The following is a 24,402-nucleotide window of genomic DNA, read 5'->3' as shown; positions in this document are numbered from 1 at the left end:
ACACTTAGCAGGTCTTTCTGCAACCAGATCTATTTGCTGTTTCCAAGCATCTAATATAACACTACCACTTCCGTTACTAATATTACTTCTACTACTTCCTGCTCTCCTCTCGTACAGTTTTGTAATGCCTTGTCACATTGCTTCAACTCTATGAAGAATAAAATCTTCACCCCAATAATGTTTCATTCTTTTAACTGCTCCTTGAAGATTTGGCAAAGTAGCAACAGTACTATTTTTGAATTTTTAGAGCTTGACTGAGAGGCACAGTGGAAATTTAGGATGATTTTGTATTTGTTATTACTTTATCCCACAGCTAGGGACTTTCGGGGAACTTTTTGAGTGTTTGAATGTTTGATGTTTACTTGTCTTCATGGCCATAGCTGTTCAGAGAAAGGAATTAATGAAATCTCATAACCTACTGCAGTTTATTGACATTGAGGGCAGTGTGTCCATGGGGACGCAGTTGAACAATGCATTTTGCCATTTATAGTGACACTGGATTAATTCATGGCTTAAAGGATAGTTGTGGCTCATGGTTCAGAGAATAGGACCTCCTTGAAGGTGAAAGTGTTAGTCGCTCAGTCATGAACTATAGTCATGAACCCCATGAACTATATAGCCTGCCAGGCTCCTCTGTCTCTGGAATTCTCCAGGCAAGAATACTGGAGTGGGCTGCCATTCCCTTGTCCAGGGGTCTTCCCGACCCAGGGAACTGAACCCAGGTCTTCTGTGTTGTGGGCTTCCCTGGTGGCTCAGACAGTAAGAATCTGCCTGCAATGCAGGAGACCTGGGTTTGATCCCCGGGGCAAGAAGATCCCTGGAGAAGGGAATGGCAACCCACTCCAGTATTCTTGCCTGGGAAATCCCCATGGACTGAGGAGCCTGGTGGGCCACTGTCCATGGGGTTACAAAGAGTCAGATATGGCTGAGCGACTTTCACACCCCCTTGCATTGCAGGTAGAATTTTTTTTTTTTTAAATCATTTGAGCCATCTGGACCTCCTTAGTGACCCTTGAAGCACGCATGGTTGGGCAGAGCAGGTTCCCCAGGGCAGCATCCAGGAACTTGGTCAGTCCACCAGCATCAGTAGTAGGTAGATGGTGTATAACTGTCCACTGACTGAAACAGGCGCTGCAGAAAATGCCCCCAGTGGCAGAGCACAGGGGTGCAGAACCATCTCCACATGGGAACCTGCCCCCTGTCACCAGTGAGAAACCTGAGGTCCAGCTGTAGAATCATAAACCCAGTCCCCAGCTCCTCCAAGACCAATCCAGTAGCACTTAAGCATTAGAGGCTCTTACAGACTGCTGGAAACACATTGCCCTTTCTGTGTAATTTCTCACAAATGGGGAAAAAAAAATGGGATTGCAAGAGAATCTTAAGACATGGATAGCCATGTTCAGTGGCAAAGCTGGAAATCTGGCATCTCATGTAGGAATTTCAGAATGGGTTTCATTCCCATACACTATATGGATTTTTCACTCTTGGAATATAGTAAATGTTAACAATTTTTCATCTAGTGAAGGAAGCTTTTCTCCCTTATTCATCTAGAAGGCTTGTAAGATGAACCCTTAAGAAGTTAAATAACCTATCCATAAGAAAGGAAAAGATCTCTGAAGTACCAGCAGCATTACTAGAATTTCAGTGGGTTTCTGTTTCTACTTTTGCTTTTTAGCTTTTGAAGTTCTTGAGATTATTCTGCAAATACAGCCTCTATTACATTATCTTAATTATGTTAGTAAATAGAACTTTATCTAATGCTGGCAAAATGACTTTTTCTGACAATTTCAGCTTCCAAGTTTCCCAGTCTTTCCAATGTTGCTTGGATAATAATCGACATATTTATAATACTAAGTTAAACGTGACTGTGAAAAGACTTTAAGAAAAACCCTTTCTATTATGACAGCACATATTAAATAGCTATATAATTTTTTGTGATTAGCATCATTTAATGTTTAAAACCACTTCACATAATCCCTGGGACATAGTTGGGCTTAATTGTAAACTGCTGTGCATGAAGTTGATAACACTGACATACTGAAAGAAAAATCAGATACTACTTATTAGTTTTAGCAAGTAGATTGCTGTCCCTGGTTGCTCAACAAAACATTGAGGGCTTAGATATTGAAGGTTTAAAATTGAATAAAACCAATAAACTACTCTAAAGTGTACTTATTTAGTTTTATCAGTATGTGTCTATGCCAGATACTACATGTGGAGCTGAAAACTATAGCTAAAAAAGTCCCAGTCTTATTTTCAAAAGGTTTGTGGGCACTCAGATACAAGTAGAGAATTTATATATCACATATAGTTATACTGCACATACATGTATTTAAAATTTTTATTTTATATTGGTGAATAGTTGATTTTCAATTTTGTGTTGGTCACAACAAAGTGATTCAGTTATCTGTTACATCCATTGCTTTTCAGATTTTTTTCCCATATAGGTCATTACAGAATATTTAGTCGAGTTCCCTGTGCTATACACTAAGTCCTTGTTGACTATTTTGTATATAGTAATGTGCATGTTAATCCCAACATCCTGATTTATCCTCTCCTCTACCTTCTCCTTTGGTAACCATAAGTTTGTTTTCTAAATCTGAGTCTGTTTCTGTTTTATAAATAAGTTCATTTGAATCAGTTTTAGATTCCGCATGACTGATGCCATTTTTTCTGATATCATACATATTTACATTGTCTTTCTCCATCTGACTTTCTTAGTATGATCTTCTCTAGGTTCATCCATGTTGCTGCATATAACATTGAAAGTGAAAGTGAAAGTGAAGTCGCTCAGTCGTGTCCGACTCTTTGCAACTCCATGGACTGTAGCCTATCAGGCTCCTCTGTCCATGGGATTTTCCAGGCAAGAGTACTGGAGTGGATTGCCATTTCCTTCTCCAGGGATCTTCCCAACCCAGGGATCAAACCCGGGTCTCCTGCATCGTAGACAGATGCTTTACCATCTGAGCCACCAGGGAAAGTCACTCAATTAATGCATATAACAGTATTTTATCCTTTTTAATGATTGAGTAATATTTTGTTGTATATATGTACCACATCCTCTTTATCCATCTATCTGTTGATGGATATTTAGGTTGCTTCCATGTCTTAGCCGTTATAAATACTGCTGCTGTGAATATTGGAGCGCATGTATCTTTGAAATATGGTTTTCCAGATATATGCCCAAGAGTGGGATTGGTGGATCATACAAATTTTGTGTGAATTTGTCTGTTGATCGCATAAATACATCAGAGAATGGCATGGGAATAGACAAGTAGCATTTGGAAAGTGCTATGATATGTACATAGAACATTTATTTACCATGATTGTGATGATCTGCTCTCTAACCCTACTGAGGTTGAGAAAGGAAGAGCAATTTGTCTAAGCCATGTTTCTTAGAAGCAGAAGAGTCAAGTATTGAATAAAACATATGTGACTACAAAGCTATTATTACCAAGTTCCACCTCCTTCTCCCTCTCCTATCTCCATTGTACCATATGGCATCCACTACCACCCATTTTAAATTTATTGTTTTTTTTTGCCTAGATGGTACATTTCAAATATACATTCTTGGCCTACCGTGCTTGTTTTTGCTGAATGTGTGGGGGCAAACGAAGATAAGACTTAGCCCAGAAGGTTAGTGTCTTATTGCTCTAAACTGATTGGCTACTAAAAAATGGACAATTCACCAAGTGAATCTATAATTATGATCTATTCAAACTATAAAATGTAGGAACTGGAAAGGACCTTCAAGGCTTCCTCCTTCATTTTATGAATGAAGAAATGGAACCTCACAGTGGTAGAGCTAGTTAAAATCCATTAACCAATCACTTACCAAATGCAGCACAGAGGATTTTATTTGAGCATTATTCAAGCAATGGTTTGCAAGAAAAGGCCTTTTTTTTTTTTTGTCACTTGGATTCTTGGCACCATTTTTTAGCCATGTATGCTAAGATAGATGTATTTCTTTATAACAAATGGATTACTGGCATGTACTTCTTGCCTGGGATTATGAGTTTCCAAAGGGTTGCATGGAATCAACCTATAAGAAAGAAAGAAAGAAAGAAAAAAAACTAGGGGAAACTAATCTTTTCAGATTAATTTAGTTCTCCCATCCCAGTTTATGAGGCGGCAATCTTGCCATGCTTATTGATTATCAGACAAGACTACTAATCCCCTTAAGGTCATTAACTGTACTTAATTAAAGAGCAGTTAGCTAGCTTCTCTTTACTAAAGTAATGTGGCTGTTAAAAGTGATTTGTACTTTACCAATATGGCAGCCATTAATCTGAAGATCAATTTGTCATTTATATTTTCCCAAACAAATATATTTGGTAGGTCAAGTGAGCACTGATATTTCTCACATGCCTCTTGATGCACTCACTGTATCTGTTATTGTCAAAAGAAGGAAAGCTTCCAACTGCCCCGCCTGTATAACAGCCATTCCTATCTTTCTGAGCTTTGCACCTAATTACTGTTTGCTTAACAATTTGATGCTGGTCCCCGTTGGCCAAAGATGGTATAGAGAATAGTGGTGATTTGAAAAATAAAATTATTTCTTTGTAACTGGCTGTGTTCAAAAAAAATTTGAACAAAAATGAAGGAAACATGAATTCACATTATAGAGTAGTTCCAGAGATGTATTAGAGGAATCAAAACAGTGTTTACAAACTTTATAGTTGAAAATCATATGTTGCTGCATTTATTATATATAATTTCACAGCATAGTTGTAGGAATATAAAGATGATAGGATTTATGGACTGGCCTTTATTGTGTTCTCTATTTCATCCTATGCTCTTCATTTCAGGATTGTACCTACAAAAGTAAATGCTCAGTAACATTGTGCTGCTACTGCTGCTAAGTCTCTTCAGTCGTGTCCGACTCTGTGCGACCCCATAGATGGCAGCCCACCAGGCTCCCCCGTCCCTGGGAATTCTCCAGGCAAGAACACTGGAGTGGGTTGCCATTTCCTCTCCAATGCATGAAAGTGAAAAGCGAAAGTTGAAGTCGCTCAGTCGTGTCCGACTCCTAGCGACCCCATGGACTGCAGCCTACCAGGCTTCTCCGCCTATGAGATTCTCCAGGCAAGAGTATTGGAGTGGGGTGCCATTGCCTTCTCTGCAGTAACATTGTATGGATGGTTGGGTGTTAAGGGGTTCTTAAGGAAAAAAGAATAATTACATCAAATAGGTTCTAATAAATGCCACAGGCCACTTCTGCTGGATGTGGCTTACAGTGCCACTGGGGTTCTTGCAGGAAAGACTGGAGAAGTTACAGTACTCAGGGAGGTGATAACAGACCTGGGAGTGAGCACTAGGGTTACTTTTTAGGCTATCTGGCTGCCATTATTTTTCTTCTAAGGTTCATTTCTATTTGTTATCTGGAAAAATGGATTCCTAAAAATGGCTCTCTCATTTGGGAACATGTAGGTAAACACAAAGCTCCCTGAAGAAACAAAACAAACCAACAAGATTTCATTAACAGAAATAATTTTTTTGTCTTTTCTCCAAATTATAGTTCAAAAGGTTAGATCATGATAAACAGGGAGAGAAAAAACTGCTGTGTTTCTGTGAGGTAACTCCAGGCCTCATGTCACCAAATGATACAGGTAGGGCGAGTCTTGATCCTTTCTGACTCCAGATCCCTTTATAATCACAACAACCATTTTGACTTTCAGAGCTGATCCAATGTGCAAAACCTAACAACATAGAGGCTGGTACTGCTGGGACAGCCTCCAACTAACCTCAGCCAGATTTCCCTTCTGACTCGAGAGTGTCATCACTATCCCATTGAAAATATCTTGTGATTCTAATTTTGCTCTTGGGATGGAGACAAATGTTTTTTTGTAATTACTTGACTTTTTGAAACTATCTGTGACAAATTCTCTTTTGTATTTCCAACCACAATTTAACATACATACTTCAGATATGCTGTTGTAGTACCGGAAAAACTATGTGATGAACCATGGCCCAAATGAGGAGGTTCCTAGATGATCATCTGTAGGAAGTTAAACCTTGGGGTTGGGGCCAGTGAGAAGAGCACAGTAAGTAGGGCTGTGGTGTAAGGAGCATAACAATCAGTAATGCTCACTGAACTTATCGCTCCACCAGGCACATTATTTACCTCTCTTATTATGCAATCACTTGTGAGATTTTGCTGTTACCTTCAGTTTTCAAGTTAGGGAATTGAGGCCTGGAAGACCCCACACTTAGATGACTTTGGGGTGAAGTCAAGTCCTTGTCATTATACTAACACTTAAGAGAGAAAGAGAGATGAATGAACACTTAGAAGGGGTAGCCAGAACCATCCCAGGCCAAGCCCTGCTGCTGCTGCTACTGCAGCTCTTCAGCTGTGTCTGACTCTGTGATTCTATGGACTGGGGCCTGACAGGCACCTCTGTCCATGGGATTCTCCAGGAAAGAATACTGGAGTGGGTTGCCGTTTCCTCCTGCAGGGGATCTTCCCCACCCAGGAATTGAACCCACATCTCTATGTCTCCTGCACTGGCGGACAGGTTCTTTACCTCTAGCGCCACCTGGGAAGCCCAAGTCAAGCCCACCCATGCTCAGATGCTGAAGCGCTAGAGAGAATCATTTATTAGTCACCATGACTCTTATGTCAAAGTGAGTAGTGGGGAAATGGTGATAGCTTCAAGTACAGTGTTTTACATGTTTTGCTTAAGCTCTGTCCAGTGTCCTGAAATGGTTGATTCCTCATATCAGTTCAGTTCAATTCAGTTGCTCAGTCGTGTCCGACTGTTTTCGACCCCATGAATTGTAGCACGCCAGGCCTCCCTGTCCATCACCAACTCCCGGAGTTCACCCAAACTCATGTGCATTGAGTCGGTGATGCCATCCAGCCATCTCATCCTCTGTCATCACCTTCTCCTCCTGCCCTCAATCCCTCCCAGCATCAGGGTCTTTTCCAATGAGTCAAAGCTTTGCATGAGGTGGACAATGTATTGGAATTTCAGCCTCAGCATCAGTCCTTCCAATGAACATCCAGGACTGGTCTCCTTTAGGATGGATTGGTTAGATCTCCTTGCAGTCCAAGTGACTTGCAAGAGTCTTCTCCAGCACCACAGTTCAAAAGCATCAATTCTTCAGTGCTCAGCTTTCAATTCCTAATATAAAACTAACCAAGTTAAAAAAAAAATCCAAAAATAAAATCACAGATGAAACTTTTAAAAAATGTAAAATATGAAGAGAAATTAATATAATAATCCCCATATATTAGCATCTAGCTTAACCAAATATTAATTTTAAGTACTGCTTTTATTATAACTCATGCTTTTCATGAATAATAATATTATTATTTATTTCTAAATATTACATTTCTCAAAATGTATATGTTGTTTATGTTTGTGTCCTTTATATATACAATTTTTATTGTTGATTTCTTGTCTAAATTTCATTATAGTAAGCAAACAAATAACCAAATTCCAGAGAAAAGCCCTTGACCATGTTTGTTGTATTAGGTTGGTATAATTATGCATTAAAGTATATGTATTACTCAACATTTTTATTAGTCTGAGGATTAATGCATTTGGAGTAGCAGACACCAAGCTATAAGTAAATTAACCAAATTCATAACTTTCAGTTTGTAATTTGTTTTCTTAGCTGTTATTCTGTGCTTTTCTTTTACTTTCTTTATACATGTTCGTGTTTGCCAATGTCATAGCCATATCCAGGACATCTCTTTAATATTCCTTCAGTGACTATTAAATTTGATTTAAAAATACTTTCATTTGGATATTTTCAAGCTGCTTACCAGTTAGCAGTATTTTTAATGTCCTATTTATCTAATACAGTGCCTTGTGCTGTTTTCATAATCAGATAAGGGTCATTAAACCATTTTTGAGATTAAATAGCACAAAACCATTTTTTTTTCTGTTTATGTGCCCCATTAATATTGGAGCTTATGCTTACCATGGCTTAATGTTTCAATTTTAAAATATCATTTATGTTAATATGGAAAGGCTCTGTTATCTAATTGTGAGGATTATTTCCATTACCTTCCACCTTTGAGTGTAATCTCTGTAGATACTGGCCTCCATATTTCTTTGAACAGACAGATTTTTAAGCTTGGACATTTCTCAGGACATCATTCAAAATACAGTTATATATCCTTACTTAGTTTTTAAAAAAGATTTTTTTGGGAGCAGTTTTAGGTTTGCAGCAAAATTGAAAGGGAGGTGGAGATTTCCCATATGCCTCCTGACCCCCCAAGTGCATTGAATGCACCAGAATATACCAGAATGCTTCTTTTTTTTTTTAAACTAAGGATAAGCCTAGATTGAGACGTCATAGTCAACCAAAGTCTGTAAGTTTGCATTATGGTTCACTCTTGGTGTTGTGCATGCTATCGGTATAAACAATGTATAATGACATCCATTGTTATAATAGCAAAAACAATATTCTCACTCTGTGCTCAGCTTATTCATGTCTCTCCCACCTACTCCCACCAACTGTGGCAACCACTGATCTTTTTACTGTCTCCGCAGTTTTTCTTTTTCCAAAATATCATGTAGTCGGAATCACAAAGTATGCAGCACTTTCAGACTGGCTTCCTTCACTTAGCAATATGTGTCTCTTAGCAATCCATGTCTTTTTGTGGCTTGATAGCTCATTTCTTTTTTAGCAATGAGTAATATTCTATTTCTGGAGGTACCACCGTTCATCCATTCATTTACTAAAGAGTATCTTAGGATGCTTCCAAGTTTGACAAGTGTAAGTAAAGCTATAGTAAACATCTGTGTGTAGGTTTGTGTGAAGACATAAGTTTCCAACTGTTTTGCATAAAAGTGTGTTTGTTTAGTTTTTTAAGAAGCCACAAAGCTGTTTTCCAAAGTGGCTGTGCCATTTTCATCCCCTTTTTAAGTCAGAAGAGTTCCAGTTGCTCCACATCTCTTCACCAGCATTTGATGCTGTTGGTGTTCTGGATTTTGGCCCTTCTAATAACTAGGTAGTGGTATCTTATTGTTTTAATTTGCATTTCCCTGATGATGTATGGTATGGAGCATCTTTTTATATGCTTATTTGCCATCTGTATATCTTCTTTATGACCAACCTAGACAGCATATTAAAAAGCAGAGACATTACTTTGTCGACAAAGGTCCATCAAGTCAAAGCTATGGTTTTTCCAGAAGCATCAGTTCTTTGGCACTCAGCTTGAGTGTCAAAGAATTGATGCTTTTCAACTGTGGTGTTGGAGAAGACTCTTGAGAGTCCTTTGGACTGCAAGGAGATCCAACCAGTCCATCCTAAAGGAAATCAGTCCTGGATATTCATTGGCAGAACTGATGCTGAAGCTGAAACTCCAATACTTTGGCCATTTGATGCAAAGAACAGACTCATTGGAAAAGACCCTAATGCTGGGAAAGATTGAAGGTGGGAGGAGAAGGGGACAACAGAGGATGAGATGGTTGGATGGCATCACTGAGTCAATGGACATGAGTTTGAGCAAGCTCTGGGAGTTGTTGATGGACAGGGAAGCCTGGTGTGCTGCAGTCCATGGGGTTGCAAAGAGTCTGACATGACTGAGCAACTGAACTGAACTGATATCTTCTTTTGTGAGGCATTTCTTAAGGTCGTATAGTAGCTGAAACATAAGGTCATTATAAATTTTAACCTGTATCACTGTGATTGGAGATATCTTTCCATGCCCTGGTGTTACTTTCTGCAGCCTTGCAATTCCTAGAAGTGGGCATGCTTTGTGCATAATATACCTTCTCTCACAGGTGGCCTCCACAGGGGGCTCTGCTGCCTCAGATGACTTCAGTCCCCTAAGCTGGCCTTTCCCCTCAGTGAACCAGGGCTTCCACAACGTCCTCCGTGTGCATACTGCCCTTTCCCAGTCTGACGCCAATGTCATCAGTGATCAGGCTCTATACGTTAGATGTCTCTGGATAAAGTAGTACTCACTCCTTTTACCTTTACGTTTTCCTTAAAGGAGAGTGAGTCATGCTGTATAGCTGAGGATGCAAATGTTTTGACAACAAGTTTAGATTTGGATTCAGGAGACTGGGGTTCACATCTCTCTTATTCTCTCCAAATTTTAGTGTTCTCTCTCTCTCTCTTTTTTTTTTTTTTTCAGGCAAGGCTTTATTGGGGGCCCAGCTACATGCATGCAGCTACATCAGAGGAGGAGAGAGAACAAACAGGCTCTCTTGCTTGCTCTCTGCCTGATGGGATGGGGGGGGGGCGGTGAGCTTGTTCCTTATATGGGTTGAGAGTAGGGTGTATCCAGGGGTAGGGTCCAAAGGACAGCTTAGGTGGTGTTCTGTGCAGGGAGCATGCTCAGTACCTTGCTTTGCTCCCAACACCCTGTTTTTGCTCCTGGCTCTCCAGAAATGGCAGTAGGGGTTCTTTGGTCTTTTTATATCTTTTGTTCAGAATTTGCCCCACCTGCACAGGCCTGCAGTTAGTTTTAGTCCTACATATTCTTTGTATTTTGTTGCTGAAGGAGAGGTGTTTCCAGATGCAAGCATTGCAGTACTGCAGCAAAGGGTCCAGGTCCCAACCTGTCTCATTGTCCCTACACTCTTATTCTTAAGGGTTAAGTGGCTGAAGGCCTCATTTTCTGAAATTTCTTCCTGCTAGACAGGGGCTGCAGACCCTAGCCTACTCTAGAGGTATAGAGTCCCTTATTCTGGATATCAATGTTACCTCCTTCTCAGGGCTCTTATGAAGATTAAAATAGGTCATTGTACATCAGTATTGTTTTTAAATTGTGAAATACCATTTTAAGTTTAGATGTCACCATGCTCACTACCAGCAATAACCTCTATAAATGTCAGCATCTGAATAGCGTCTAATATGTGCCAGATTCTGTTCCAAGTTCTTTGTTCTATTTAACTCTTTTTGGCCTAAGAGCCCTGAGAGGTGGGGACAGTGAAATGTCCATTTTACAGATGGGTAAATTAGGAAGTTAAGCAACTTACTGCTGTGACACATAGCTAGTAAATGAATGAGCTGAGATTTGACTCTGGACTCTATGTCCATAACCACTATATTACACGCTTTTTTAATGACCATAATGCTAATGAAGAGAATGATACTAATTATTACATCCAAGTACTATAATGTACCAGTCTTCTTTACGGATCAGTAAGTTGGCTTTTTTCTAATCGTCCTACAGTCCTTAATCATTGACCCAGCTCCTGAATAAATATTTTTGGTAAAGTAAGGGAATGACTCAATGTGCAGAAATTTAAAATACATGTCCTAATACAGTGGGTCAACATCTCATTTCCACTCTTGGTGACAGTGTTGTTAGGAACAGCTAAATTTAAATAGTAATATAATCTTTTCATTTGTTATAAAATATTAATCATGATTTTCAACTGTATTTTCAAGGAAATTATTGGTCACATCTGTGTCTACAATGTATTCTGCCACCTCCTTTATTTTAGCTGTCCTCAGTTTAGATAAAATGCATTAAACTTGTATTTATTTCTTCTCAGGTATTCATGACACTTTAAAGAGATTGTTTAGTTACACTTATGCTTGTCATCCCCAGCATGTAGCTTGCCAAATGGAGTTACAATATATGCTAAGGGATGTGATTGCTTCCGAACCGTGCTGTGAAACTTTGTCCATAATGCTACCAAATCTCTTTGCTGATCCTCATTCCCCCTAACGGGGGAATGTGTTGTAGTCAGTTCTGGGTTTTCTTAGCCACTCTAGATTTTAATTCAGTTAATTAAATTTGTCCTTTCTTCATGTTACCTGTAGAGTGGCTTCCACTTCCTGGGGCCCACATGGCATCAGGGAGAAGGGTCTGTCCATGGTGCCGTCAGCTGAGATCGGCACAGTTCCGCATGGCCTCTGGTCTTCAGCCATGTACTTGGTGGCTTCACTGTCCTGAACCCCAGGCTCCCTTTCTTTTCATGGACCAAATCTCAACGCTTATATAAAAGACTTTGAGGGGTATGGGGAACTAGGGGAGATGATTTTGTGTACTCAGGGCTTCTGGAGATTTATGGGAGTGGAGGGGGAGAGTTGGGGGGATTTTGTATGGCATCTCCTCAACCTGCCCCTATTTAACACCCTGATTTCTGCTCGTGCTGCTCAGGACCTCATTCATTTTCTTGGGCTCCACCTAATGAATTCGGGGCCGTCCTACCTTATCTGCAGTTTATTTGTCTCTTTTCCACTCTGTTCCCTCTGCCCTCCAATGAGGATCATGTCCTTTCCCATCTTGATGTGAGAGTTGGGGGTTGGAGGTGGGAGAAATAACAGTACAAAACTGGTTCTCTATCATAGCGTATCCTTGCAAATCTTTCCTTATAGAAAAGGGATTTTTACCAGGGATAAGCTCTTGGAATGAAAATCAAGACGATGATGGTTTTGTTCAAGGACCCCAATATCTATGTTTCCCTGGCTCTGAGTGAAATGAGATGGGGGTGAGGTGAGACAGAGGGTAGGACTAGGCAGGAGACGTGTTGACATCCTCCCACCACAGATATTTAATCAAACTTCCTCAGTCTAAGTCACTGCCATCGACAGTGTGGCTTTTGTCCATTTTCTCCTGCTGTTTCCCTTTCCTTTTCAAGATGAGTGTGAGGAGGGGAGCAGCTTGCATTGCTGAAGAAGGAATGGCTGTGATTCTGCTCTTCTGTTCTGATTGTTTCTTTTCAAGTTATTTTTCAAATATTTATTGATGCGCCTATGTAATTCTTTGTGCCATTCTTGTTCTAGACATTGGAGATATAGCAATGAACAAGCAGACACAAACTACTTTTTTGGTTTTTTTAGCCTCTCTCGGAAAATTAACATACTCAGTTAAAGATGGTGTGTGCCTTAAAAGTGGAATAAAAGAGACTGACTTTGTTACAGCCATAGTTTTGCAAAATTTTCATGTGTTACAAAAACAGAAGAACAGAGAATCATCTTATGGTGCTGAGACCAAACTGAAGTTCAATCATCCTGTGACCCTTCCTCATCACTCACAAGTAGGTACGGGGGTGAAAATGTTGAGACAGATTCACCATTACTTATAAAGTATTACCACTTGGTATAAATTGAATGTTTCAATGGATGTTAAAGAGATAAACACTGATTCAAGAAAAACATATGATGATAATACAGTTTCTTTAATTATATAAGAAATATAAAATGTATATAAATAAATACATTTAATTATTTTATTTCAGCATTAAGCATGCATGGTATACTGATGAGTCTGACAAAATGATTCTGGAATGACACTCAGCATAGTCATCCACAAAAATAGTCCTGACTACATCAGAATTAGTTGTTAAAAATAAGCTAGCATGGAAATATGACTCATAATCAACTCAAAGGTTTTTGTTAGGGGAACTGCACCAATACAGCAGACACAAACGTTTAGGAATTAAATCAATGTATGGTAAGTTATGGTGGAATTTGTATTAATATTATTAAAATGATTATGAGAAATTTGGTTGGCTTTGTACTAGGTGGCCAGAAACGAGATCCATACCTTGGAAGTCCTGGTCCCAAACTGTATTTGATTTTACAGAACTTGCTTCTTTTTACCTCCAGTACTTTTTTTTTTAAACAAAGATTTCCTTTCATCAGAATTGTGCCTATAATGTGTAATGCTATCTCCATAAACAGTGCTTGCCCTATGTCTAGCCAGATGAATATGCAATTTGCATGTTGCTGATTAAAGGGAAGTGTGTAAATGTATAAGAATGTCTGGTCATATTTTAAAAGGAAATCGCAAAAGCTGACAAAATATCTTCCCCTTTTCTATACAGTCCAACAGCTTGAGGACTTGTACCTCCACTAAGCCTTATGCCACATCTTTTTAACAAAGAATGTGTGAAAAGCAGCCAGGAAGACTTTGGCTTCATGGATCTGCATGAAATGAATGCCCCATGAGAGCTTCTTCCTGCTCCTCCACTCCTCTTTCAGAATCCCTGGCTGCTGGTATTTGAACGATGTAGCAATAGGAGCTCATGGGATTTCCATGCAGCAGTGAGAAGAAGCCCAGTTTCAGATCATAATAGACCAGCTACTGGTGAGAATGTTATCAGTCAGCTTTTACATTGGTGCCTTGGAAAGGGACTGAGGGTTGGGGGTAGGGAGCAAAGGAGAAACTGGGTAGGAGAAGATACTGTACCTTGTCAGTTTCCTGAATTACACGGGGAACCATAGAGATATTTATTCTGAACTATGTGAATAGGAGCCATTGGTAAAAAGGAATGTTCTTTCAAGAAGTGGCAGGTTGAGAATAAGACAGTTACTGCTGATGTGGTCCAAAGAGGTCATTTGGCATACTTACATTTTAAAATGTGCTTAGAGATGTGTTCACAAAATCCTTAATTTCTGGGAGTAAATTTTGTGGAAGCATGTTGTTTTCCCAGAACACACATGTGAGATTGCACATGTGAGTAAAACACTGTCTTCTAGTTCTGAAACCAGTGAATGCATTCATCTATATCAGGTTTTTCATCTAGGTCATGTATTCATCATTTAACAGTTCAAAATAATAGTTAAAATGGTCAAAAGGCAACATTCCTTCCTTCCTCAGATGGACATTTATCTGAAATTAACTTGTTTTTCTTCCACCAATAGAATTAGACAATTCACTTGACCAAACGACTTTACTCTTTATGTTTACTTTACATTTGTTACTGGAAAATTGGTTTTCTTGCCCAACACACATATGTCTGCATTGTGTAATATGCTGGGACCAAAAAAAAAAAACCAGGAAATGATAGTCAATAATCTAGCCTATAACTGTTGGTTAGGTTGTAGATGTTCCTGTCTGGGACAGCCAGGAACATTCTTAGGAAAGGTGGCACTTGCCTTTGGTCTTTAAATGTTATTAGGAAGTCACAATTTGAAATAGCCTAGTTTGTGAAATATGTGAAGGTCAAAATGCAGAACATATTTAGAAATCTGAAATATTTGGTGTGAATTCAGTATGTAGGGTTTGAGTAGGGTAGGGAGAAAAGACAGGGATGAGGCTGGAAGGTGGAGGTCAGGGTTCAGAGAAGGCATGGACCTGTGTTTTACTCCACATAGCATAATACCAACAGTGCCTGTTTCTTAATAGGAGTCCAGTAAGTATTTCTTTCTTTCTTTTTTAACGTTTATATGGTTTCTTTTAAAAAAAATATTTATTTTAATTGGAGGCTAATTACTTTACAATATTGTAGTGGTTTTTGCCATACATTGACGAGAATCAGCCATGGGTGTACATGTGTACGGATGTGCATCCTGAACCCCCTTCCCACATCCCTCCCCATCCCATCCCTCAGGGTTGTCCCAGTGCAGCGGCTTTGAGTGCCCTGTTTCATGCATCGAACTTGGACTGGTGATCTGTTTCACATACGGTAATATACATGTTTCAGTGCTATTCTCAGGAAGTATTTCTCAAGTAAATGAATGTAGAGGTAAATGGATAGATAGATGGAATGAATATTATTATATTTTAAAAATATTTTAAAGATTTTTAATTGAAGTATAGTTGATTTATGGCATGTTAATTACTCACTGTACTGTGAAGTGACTCAGTTATGCATCTGTATTCATTCTCTTGTGAATATATTCTTTTCCATTATGGTTTATGGTAGGACATTGAATATAGCTGTGTGCTGTACGGTGGGACCTTATTTATCCATTCTGCATATAATGGCTTATATCCGCTAACCCCAACCTCCCCTCCATCCCTTTCCCATGCATCCTCCCTCTTGGCAACCACCCACCTGTTCTCTGTGTCCATGATTCGGTTTATGTTTGGTAAGTAGTTTCATTTGTGTCTTTTTCTGACTTACTTCACTTAGTATGATAATCTCTAGTTTCGTCCATGTTGCTGCTCTTAGAATCATTTTGTTCTTTTTATGACTGAGTAGTATTCATTTGTGTGTACCTGCCATATGTTCCTTAAATCATCTGTCAATAGGCATTTAGGTTGTTTTCATGTCTTGGCTATTATGAATATTCCAGTCCCAAAGAAAGGCAATGCCATGGTGCACTGGGACAATCCAGAGGGATGGGATGGGGAGGGAGGTGGTAAGGGGGTTTGGGATGGGGGACACATGTAAACCCGTGGCTGATCCATGTCAATGTTTGACAAAAACCACCACAATGTTGTAAAGTAATTAACCTCCAATTAAGTTAAATAAATTAATTTTAAAAAAGAAAGGCAATGCCAAATATTCTGAATATTCCAATCCCAAAGAATGGCAATGTCAAAGAGTGTTCAAACTACTGCACCATTGCACTCATCTCACATGTTAGCAAAGTAATGCTCAAAATTATCCAAGCTAGGCTTAAACAGTACATTAACTGTGAACTTCCAGATGTTCAAATGGATTTAGTAAAGGCAGAGGAACCAGAAATCAAATTGCCAACATCCATTGGATCATAGAAAGAGCAAGAAAATTCCAGAAAACCATCTACTTCTGCTTTATTGACTATGCCAAAGCCTTTGACTGTGTGGATCACAACAAACTGTGGAAAATTCTTAAGAGATGGGACTACCAGACCACCTGACCTGTCTCCTGAGAAATCTGTATGCAGATCAAGACACGACAATTAGAACTGGACATGGAACAACAGATTGGTTCCAAATCAGGAAAGGAGTACGTCAAGGCTGTATATTGTCACCCTGCTTATGCAACTTATAGGTAGAATACATCATGGGAAATGCCAGGCTGGATGAAGCACAAGCTGGAATCAAGATTGCTGGAAGAAATATCAATAACCTCAGATATGCAGATGATACCACCCTTATGGCAGAAAACGAAGAACTAAAGAGCCTCTTGATGAAAGTGAAAGAAGAGAGTGAAAAAGTTGGCTTAAAACTCAACATTCAGAAAACTAAGATCATGGCATCTGGTCCCATCGCTTCATGGCAAATAGATGGGGAAACAATGGAAACAGTGAGAGACTTTATTTTTGGGGGGGCTCCAAAATCACTGCTGGTGGTGACTACAGCCATGAAATTAGAAGATGCTTGCTCCTTGGAAGAAAAGTTATGACCAACCTAGACAGCATATTAAAAGGCAGAGATATTACTTTGCAAACAAAGGTCCATCTAGTCAAAGCTATAGTTTTTCCAGTAGTAATGTATGGATGTGAGAGTTGGACCATAAAGAAATTTGAGTGCAGAAGAATTGATGCTTTTGAATTGTGGTGTTAGAGAAGACTCTTGAGAGTCTTATCCTAAAGGAAATCAGTCCTGAATATTCATTGGAAGAACTGATATCGAAGCTGAAACTCCAATACTTTGGCCACTTAATCCAAAGAACAGACTCATTGGAAAAGACCCTGATGCTGGGAAAGGTTAAAGGCAGGAGAAGAAGGGGACGACAGACGATGAGATGGTTGGATGGTATCATCAACTCAATGGACATGCGTTTGAGTATACTCTGAGAGTTGGTGATGGACAGGGAAGCCTGGCTTGCTGCAGTCCATGGGGTTGCAAAGAGTTGGGCATGACTGAGTTAACTGAACTGATTGACCATATCTTCTTTAAATCATTTGTCAGTGGACATTTAGGTTGTTTCCATGTCTTGGTTATTGTGAATAGTGCTGCTATGAACATAGGGGTGCCTGTTACCTCTTTGAACTGTCATTTTTGTCTGGATATATGCCAGACAAAAAATTTTTAGTTTTCTGAGGAATCCACATACTCTTTTTCACAGTGGGTGCAACAACTTACATGTAATAAATATTATGAGGATATTAATTTCTCTTATAGACAAGGAGAGGTCATTGCAAACCTTTAAATAGGATAAGAATATCAGATGTATGGCTCTGATGGAAAAATCTGAGGATTGGATGATTGAGGGATTAACCAGGGTTAGGGAGATCACTGTGGAGAAGGCAATGGCACCCCATGCCAGTACTCTTGCCTGGAAAATCCCATGGATGGAGGAGCCTGGTAGGCTGCAGTCCATGGGGTCGCTAAGAGTCAGGCACAACTGAGAGACTTCACTTTTGCTTTTCACTTTCAAGCATTGGAGAGGAAATGGCAACCTACTCCAGTGTTCTCGCCTGGAGAATCCCAGGGATGGGGGAGCCTGGTGGGATGCTGTCTATGGGGTCGCACAGAGTCGGACACGACTGAAGCGACTTAACAGCGGCAGCAGCAGGAGGGAGATCACTGAAGTTGAAACACACTAGGCTGCTGAGAAGTTCTAAGGAAAGTTTTGTCCAAGATGGAAGAGTACTGAGAGAAAGAGCTAGATATGAAGCAGAAGCAATGGATATTGCTGAATTTTGGCTTTTGGGAGTGGAGAGTTAAGGATGATTGTCTGAGCAACTGATTCAGACCAGCTCTTGAAGAAGTTGTTCAGATTTAGGTAGAGACATTCTGTAAGTTGTAAGAGACATAGGTCTGAAAGTCATATGTAAAAGTTGACTGGGACTTGGCAGTGGGAATTATTAGGCTATAAGTGACATTTGAGAAGAAAGAAACACGGGAATGAAATATAGAGGGTCATTAAGTGTATGCTGCTGCTACTGCTAAGTTACTTTAGTCGTGTCCGACTTTGTGCGACCCCATAAACAGCAGCCCACTAGACTCCCCTGTCCCTGGGATTCTCCAGGCAAGAACACTGGAGTGGGTTGCCATTTCCTTCCCCAGTGCATGAAAGTGAAAAGTCAAAGTGAAGTCGCTCAGTTGTGTCTGACTCCTGGCGATCCCATGGACTGCAGCCTACCAGGCTCCTCCGTCCATGGGTTTTGCCAGGCAAAAGTACTGGAGTGGGGTGCCATTGTCTTCTCCACATTAAGTGTATAGGTATGTCCAAAAAGAAGCTAAAATTACAATAAGAGGGAGACTCAAAACAGCAACTAATTAGGAGAGGGCCAGTCTCTTGTTCATTGAGACTTTTTGAGTAAAGTCATCTTTTGGAGTTACTGAATGTAATTTTTTTCAGTCTGTTTGGAATTTTCACTGATCATAATTCTCAACACAGTTGGTGGCTGGTTTAATCTGATTGTGCTGTTTCACTTGGCTTAATGATCTGGTTAACCATGATGGTGTGGTCACTCTCCTAGAGTGGGACATCCTGGAGTGTGAAGTCAAGTGGGCCTTAGGAAGCATTACTATGAACAAAGCTAGCGCAGGTGATGGAATTCCAGCTGAGCTATTTAAAATCCTAAATGATGATGCTGTCAATGCACTGCATTCAGCATGTCAGCAAACTGAGAAAACTCAGCAGTGGCCACAGGACTGGAAAAGGTCAGATTTCACTCCAATACCAAAGAAGGGAAATGCCAAAGAATGTTCAGACTACTGAACAATTGCACTCATTTTACATGCCGGCAAGGTAATGCTCAAAATCCTGCAAGCTAGGCTTTAGCAGTAAGTAAACTGAAAACTTCCAGATGTACAGGCTGGGTTTCAAAGAGGTAAAGATACTGAAGATCAAATTTCCAACATTCGTTGGATCATGGAGAGAACAAGGGAGTTCCAGAAGAACATTTACTTCTGCTTCACTGAATACACTAAAGCCTTTGACTATGTAGATCACACCCAACAAACTGGAAAATTCTTAAAGAGATGGGAATACCAGACCACCTTACCTATCTCCCGAGAAACCTGTATGTGGATCAAGAAATAGCAGTTAGAAATGGACATGAAACAACTGACCAGTTCAAAATTGGGAAAAGAGTATGACAAGACTGTATATTATCACTCTGCTTATTTAACTTCTCTGCAGAGAACATGATGTGAAATGCTGGGCTGGGTGAATCACAAGCCAGAATCAAGATTGCCTGGAGAAATATTAACAGCCTCAGATATGCACATGATACCACTGTAATGGGAAAAAGTGAAGAGGAACTAAAAGAGTCTCTTGATGAGGGTGAAAGGGGAGAGTGAAAAAGTTGGCTTGAAACTCAGCATTCCAAAAACTAAGAGCATGGCATCTGGTCCCATCACTTCATGTCAAATAGGGGAAAAGTGGAAGAAGTGAGATTTTATTTTCTTGGGCTCCAAAATTCACTGTGGATGGTGACTGAAGACATGAAATTTAAAAAACGCTTCTCCTTGGAAGGAAAGTTATGACAAACCTAGACAGTGTATTAGAAAGGAGAGAGATACTTTGCCAACAAAGATCCATATAGTCAAAGCTATGGTTTTCCTGGTAGTCACGTATGGATGTGAGAGTCAAACTGCAAAGAAGGCTGAGTAATGCTTTTAAACTGTGGTGTTGAAGAAGACTCTTGAGAGTCCCTTGGACAGCAAGGAATTCAAATCGTAAAGGAAATCAACCCTGAATATTCATTGGAAGGACTGTTGCTGAAGCTCTAATACTTTGACCACCTGATGTGAAGAGCCGACTCATTAGAAAAGATCTTGATTCTGGGAAAGATTGAAGGCAAAAGGAGAAAGGGGTGGAAGAGGATGAGATGGTCAGATAGCATTCACGAGTGGGTGCTAAGTCACATCACCAACTAACTGAACATGGATTTGAGCAAACTCTGGGAGATAGTGGAGGACAGAGGAGCCTGGTATGCTGCAGTTCATGAGGCTGCAAATAGTCGTACACGACTTTGTGGACTGAACAACAACAAATGGATATCTTTGATACCGTGGTGCTTTGTGATATTTTTCAGAAAGAGGCTTCATTTTCCCTTTATGTTAATATTATCTTTATCTTTACTTATTGATCCTCGGTGATTAGTTTCCCTCATATTCTAACTTTCAAATAATAAGAATGACACTGGGCGCGTGCCGCGCCCAACGGCCACGCGGGGCGAGAGCGAGCCGCGGCCGCCGCCCGGGCCCCAGGGTGATCTTGGGGGCCTGGGGCCCCGCGCGGCCGGATCGTCAGCTTTTCCCGCTCGCTTTCCCCGCGCGCTAGCGAGGCCTTCCTCCTTTGGTGGGGGCTCCTCCTAGACCAGAGGAGGCTTTTCTTTGATGGTGGTGGTGGTGCGGGAGAGGGGAGGTGAGGCACGAAAGTGCGGTGAGAATTTTTCGACACTGGAAGCTGAAATGCTGCTCCTAGGTTTTCGATTTTTTTTACAGGGAGTAAAGGGGCAGCGAGTTCATGGGTATTGAATGATGATAATAACTAACATTTTTCTAAGCCCTCACTATGTGCCAGGCACTGTGAGGAGCAACTTGTGTGTTTCTTCTTTACTCCTGAAACGCCCCGATGAGGTTGAATTGACCAAAGCAATGGTTATGGAGAAGCCTAGTCCCCTGCTGGTCGGGCGGGAATTTGTGAGACAGTATTACACACTGTTGAACCAGGCCCCAGACATGCTACACAGATTTTATGGAAAGAACTCTTCTTATGTCCATGGGGGATTGGATTCAAATGGAAAGCCAGCAGATGCTGTCTATGGACAGAAAGAAATCCATAGGAAAGTGATGTCACAAAACTTCACCAATTGCCACACTAAGATCCGCCACGTTGATGCTCATGCTACTCTGAATGACGGTGTGGTGGTCCAGGTGATGGGCTTGCTCTCTAATAACAACCAGGCTTTAAGGAGATTCATGCAGACCTTTGTCCTTGCTCCTGAGGGCTCTGTTGCAAATAAGTTCTATGTTCACAACGATATCTTCAGATACCAAGATGAAGTCTTTGGTGGCTTCATCACTGAACCTCAGGAGGAATCTGAAGAAGAAGTAGAGGAGCCTGAAGAAAGACAACAGACACCTGAGGTGGTACCTGATGATTCTGGAACTTTTTATGATCAAACTGTCAGCAATGACTTAGAAGAACATTTAGAAGAAGCTGTTGCTGAACCAGAGCCTGAACCGGAACCAGAACCAAAGCAGGAACCTGTATCTGAAATCCAGGAGGAAAAGTCTGAGCCAGTATTGGAAGAAACTGCTCCTGAGGATGTTCAGAAGAGTTCTTCTCCAGCACCAGCAGACACAGCCCAGACAGTGCAGGAGGACTTGAGAACCTTTTCTTGGGCATCTGTGACCAGTAAGAACCTTCCACCCAGTGGAGCTGTTCCAGTTACTGGGATACCCCCACATGTTGTTAAAGTACCAGCTTCACAGCCTCGCCCGGAGTCTAAGCCTGAATCTCAGATTCCATTTCAGAGGCCTCAGAGGGATCAGAGGGTGCGAGAACAGCGAATAAATGTTCCTCCCCAGAGGGGACCCAGACCAGTCCGTGAGGCTGGTGAGCAAGGCGATGTGGAACCCCGAAGAATTGTGAGACATCCTGACAGTCACCAGCTCTTCATTGGCAACCTGCCTCATGAGGTGGACAAGTCAGAGCTTAAAGACTTTTTTCAAAATTATGGGAATGTGGTAGAACTGCGTATTAACAGTGGTGGGAAATTACCCAATTTTGGGTTTGTTGTGTTTGATGATTCTGAGCCTGTTCAGAAGGTGCTTAGCAACAGGCCCATCATGTTCAGAGGAGAGGTCCGTCTGAATGTGGAAGAAAAGAAGACTCGAGCCGCCCGTGAAGGGGACCGCCGGGATAACCGCCTGCGGGGACCTGGAGGCCCTCGAGGTGGGCTGGGCGGTGGCATGAGAGGCCCACCTCGTGGAGGCATGGTGCAGAAACCAGGATTTGGAGTGGGCAGGAGCATTGCTCCAAGGCAGTGAAATACTCTTCACCAGTCTTCAGGCAGGAGTACAGACTAGCTCCCACAGAATGATGAATTTCTTCAGCCAACCTTGGTATCTTGGAATGTGATCCCACTCTGTCACAAACTGCTTAAGTTTGTGCAGTTTTACTTTTTGTGTTAATGGTGTGCGCTCCTTCTCTCCCCTGCTCCCCACCTTTTAGTCCTTCACTTCCAATTTTGTGGAATGATATTTTAGGAAAAATGGATTTTTAAAGAAGAAAAAAAAGACTGAATTTCTTTGCTTTATTTGCATATACAGACTGGATTTTTTTTTTTTAACAGTTTCCCCCAAAGGAATGTGTCTTGCTTCTTACTGACATTTGGTATGTTTCATTCATTGGACTATTTCTTACTTACTTTCTATGTGTTTCAAAAGCCTGTGAGAATGACAGGATTTGGTAAACATTTTGAAGACCGGAGAAACCCAAATTGTTTTCCTCTTTGAGAGTCATGACTATCTTCTGGTGTGGAGAAATTGCCATTGGAAAAATTGACAATTTTGATTCTCATTGATGTGGTTAAAAACTGAATAAAAGGTGTTCGAGTTTTCTTTTAAAACGTGATCACAAAACAATTCTAAAATCTACTGTTTTTGACATTGGAATTTAAATCGTGAGATAGATTTAAATGTCTAGAATGCAACTGATAAGCTTTTCTTGAACTGTTAGTTTTTTTTTGAAGTAGAGTTTTTTTCATGTTTAATTTGTATTTGTAAAAAAAGAAAAAAAGAACAAAAAAAATTTCCAAATCTAAGTAACACAAAACCAGAGCAAAACTGTTGTGCCTTCTATTTATCTTTGATTCCAGTCTTGGCAATTGTTTAAAGAAAATAATAAAAAAAAAAGACCCCTAGATTTGTTCTATCAGGTTCAGAGTATGTTGGGAATTATGACTCCCTTTTTTACCCTGTATGTCTTGTGTTCATTTGTTATGCCTTATTCTGAAATTGAGTTTCGATCTGGAATGCCTTTGAGTACAGATGCTTCTGTAGAGTCCTTTGACCTGAATAGTTCAGCATTTGTATTAAGTTTTATTTCAGTGTCTATTCAGAATCATAGCCCATAAGAAAGAATGTGACATTAATGTTGGACTTTGATGGTGTGCTTGAGTGAGTGCTAGGTTTTTTTTTTTTCTTTTAATCGTAGCCATATGGTAAATTTTCTGTTTTGTTATGGTTCCCTTTTACTGGTGGGCATGCAGTGGGTATTTCTTGGAAATGGCCAATTTTTATTAAAATGTTTCTGGAAAAAAAAAAAAAAGAATGACACTGGTTTTCAGTTAAGATCAGACACAAAACTAGAAAAACCAGTGGACAAACTTAAGAGAAAACATAAGATATTTTCCAAAAGAAGAAGGAGTAGTAGAGATAGGGGGTGCACCCATACAAATCCCAAGAGATCAGAAAATTTTCTTTCCCTTTCTGTTTTTTGAAGATTGAATTCTCTCTTGGGGGTTATCTTCTACTCAGAGAGACCAGGTGAATCAAAACTAGTCCCACTGGGCATTTGTCTAGATCCCCAAATTTGATTCTATTTAGCACAAATTGTCAGCCTGCGCTGAGAAGAGCAGGGTCTGCTGTTCTCCAGGTCATTTTGTCAGAGCTTTGTGGGGAAATTGCAGGACTTGCGGGCACTGAGTCATTAGTCTGCATTTCAGTCATCACCGGCCCACTCTTTTAGGACTGAGAAAGTCCCTGCTGCCCCTTCTAGAAAATCAGGGAAAGTGTGGCGTGAAAGGAAATAAATTAATTTTACAAATATTAACAAATAGTACTAAAGTAAATGAGATCATGAAAACAAATTAAGAAATGAATTGGACTTTTTTTTTGCTTTACATCACAAATTGGCT

General features: G+C 40.3%; 1 pseudogene across 1 annotated transcript; it reads left to right on the top strand.

Annotated features, from left to right (window-relative positions):
* On the top strand, positions 20,941–23,644 carry LOC102174232 (annotated as a pseudogene). Its single transcript, XR_001296631.2, has one exon. The product of XR_001296631.2 is annotated as a ras GTPase-activating protein-binding protein 1 pseudogene (transcript).

Source organism: Capra hircus, chromosome 16, assembly GCF_001704415.2.
Source record: "Capra hircus breed San Clemente chromosome 16, ASM170441v1, whole genome shotgun sequence".
NCBI classification, from domain to species: Eukaryota; Metazoa; Chordata; class Mammalia; order Artiodactyla; family Bovidae; genus Capra; species Capra hircus.
Note: the sequence above shows the minus strand (reverse complement) of the source record. Positions and strands in the feature narration are given on the sequence as shown.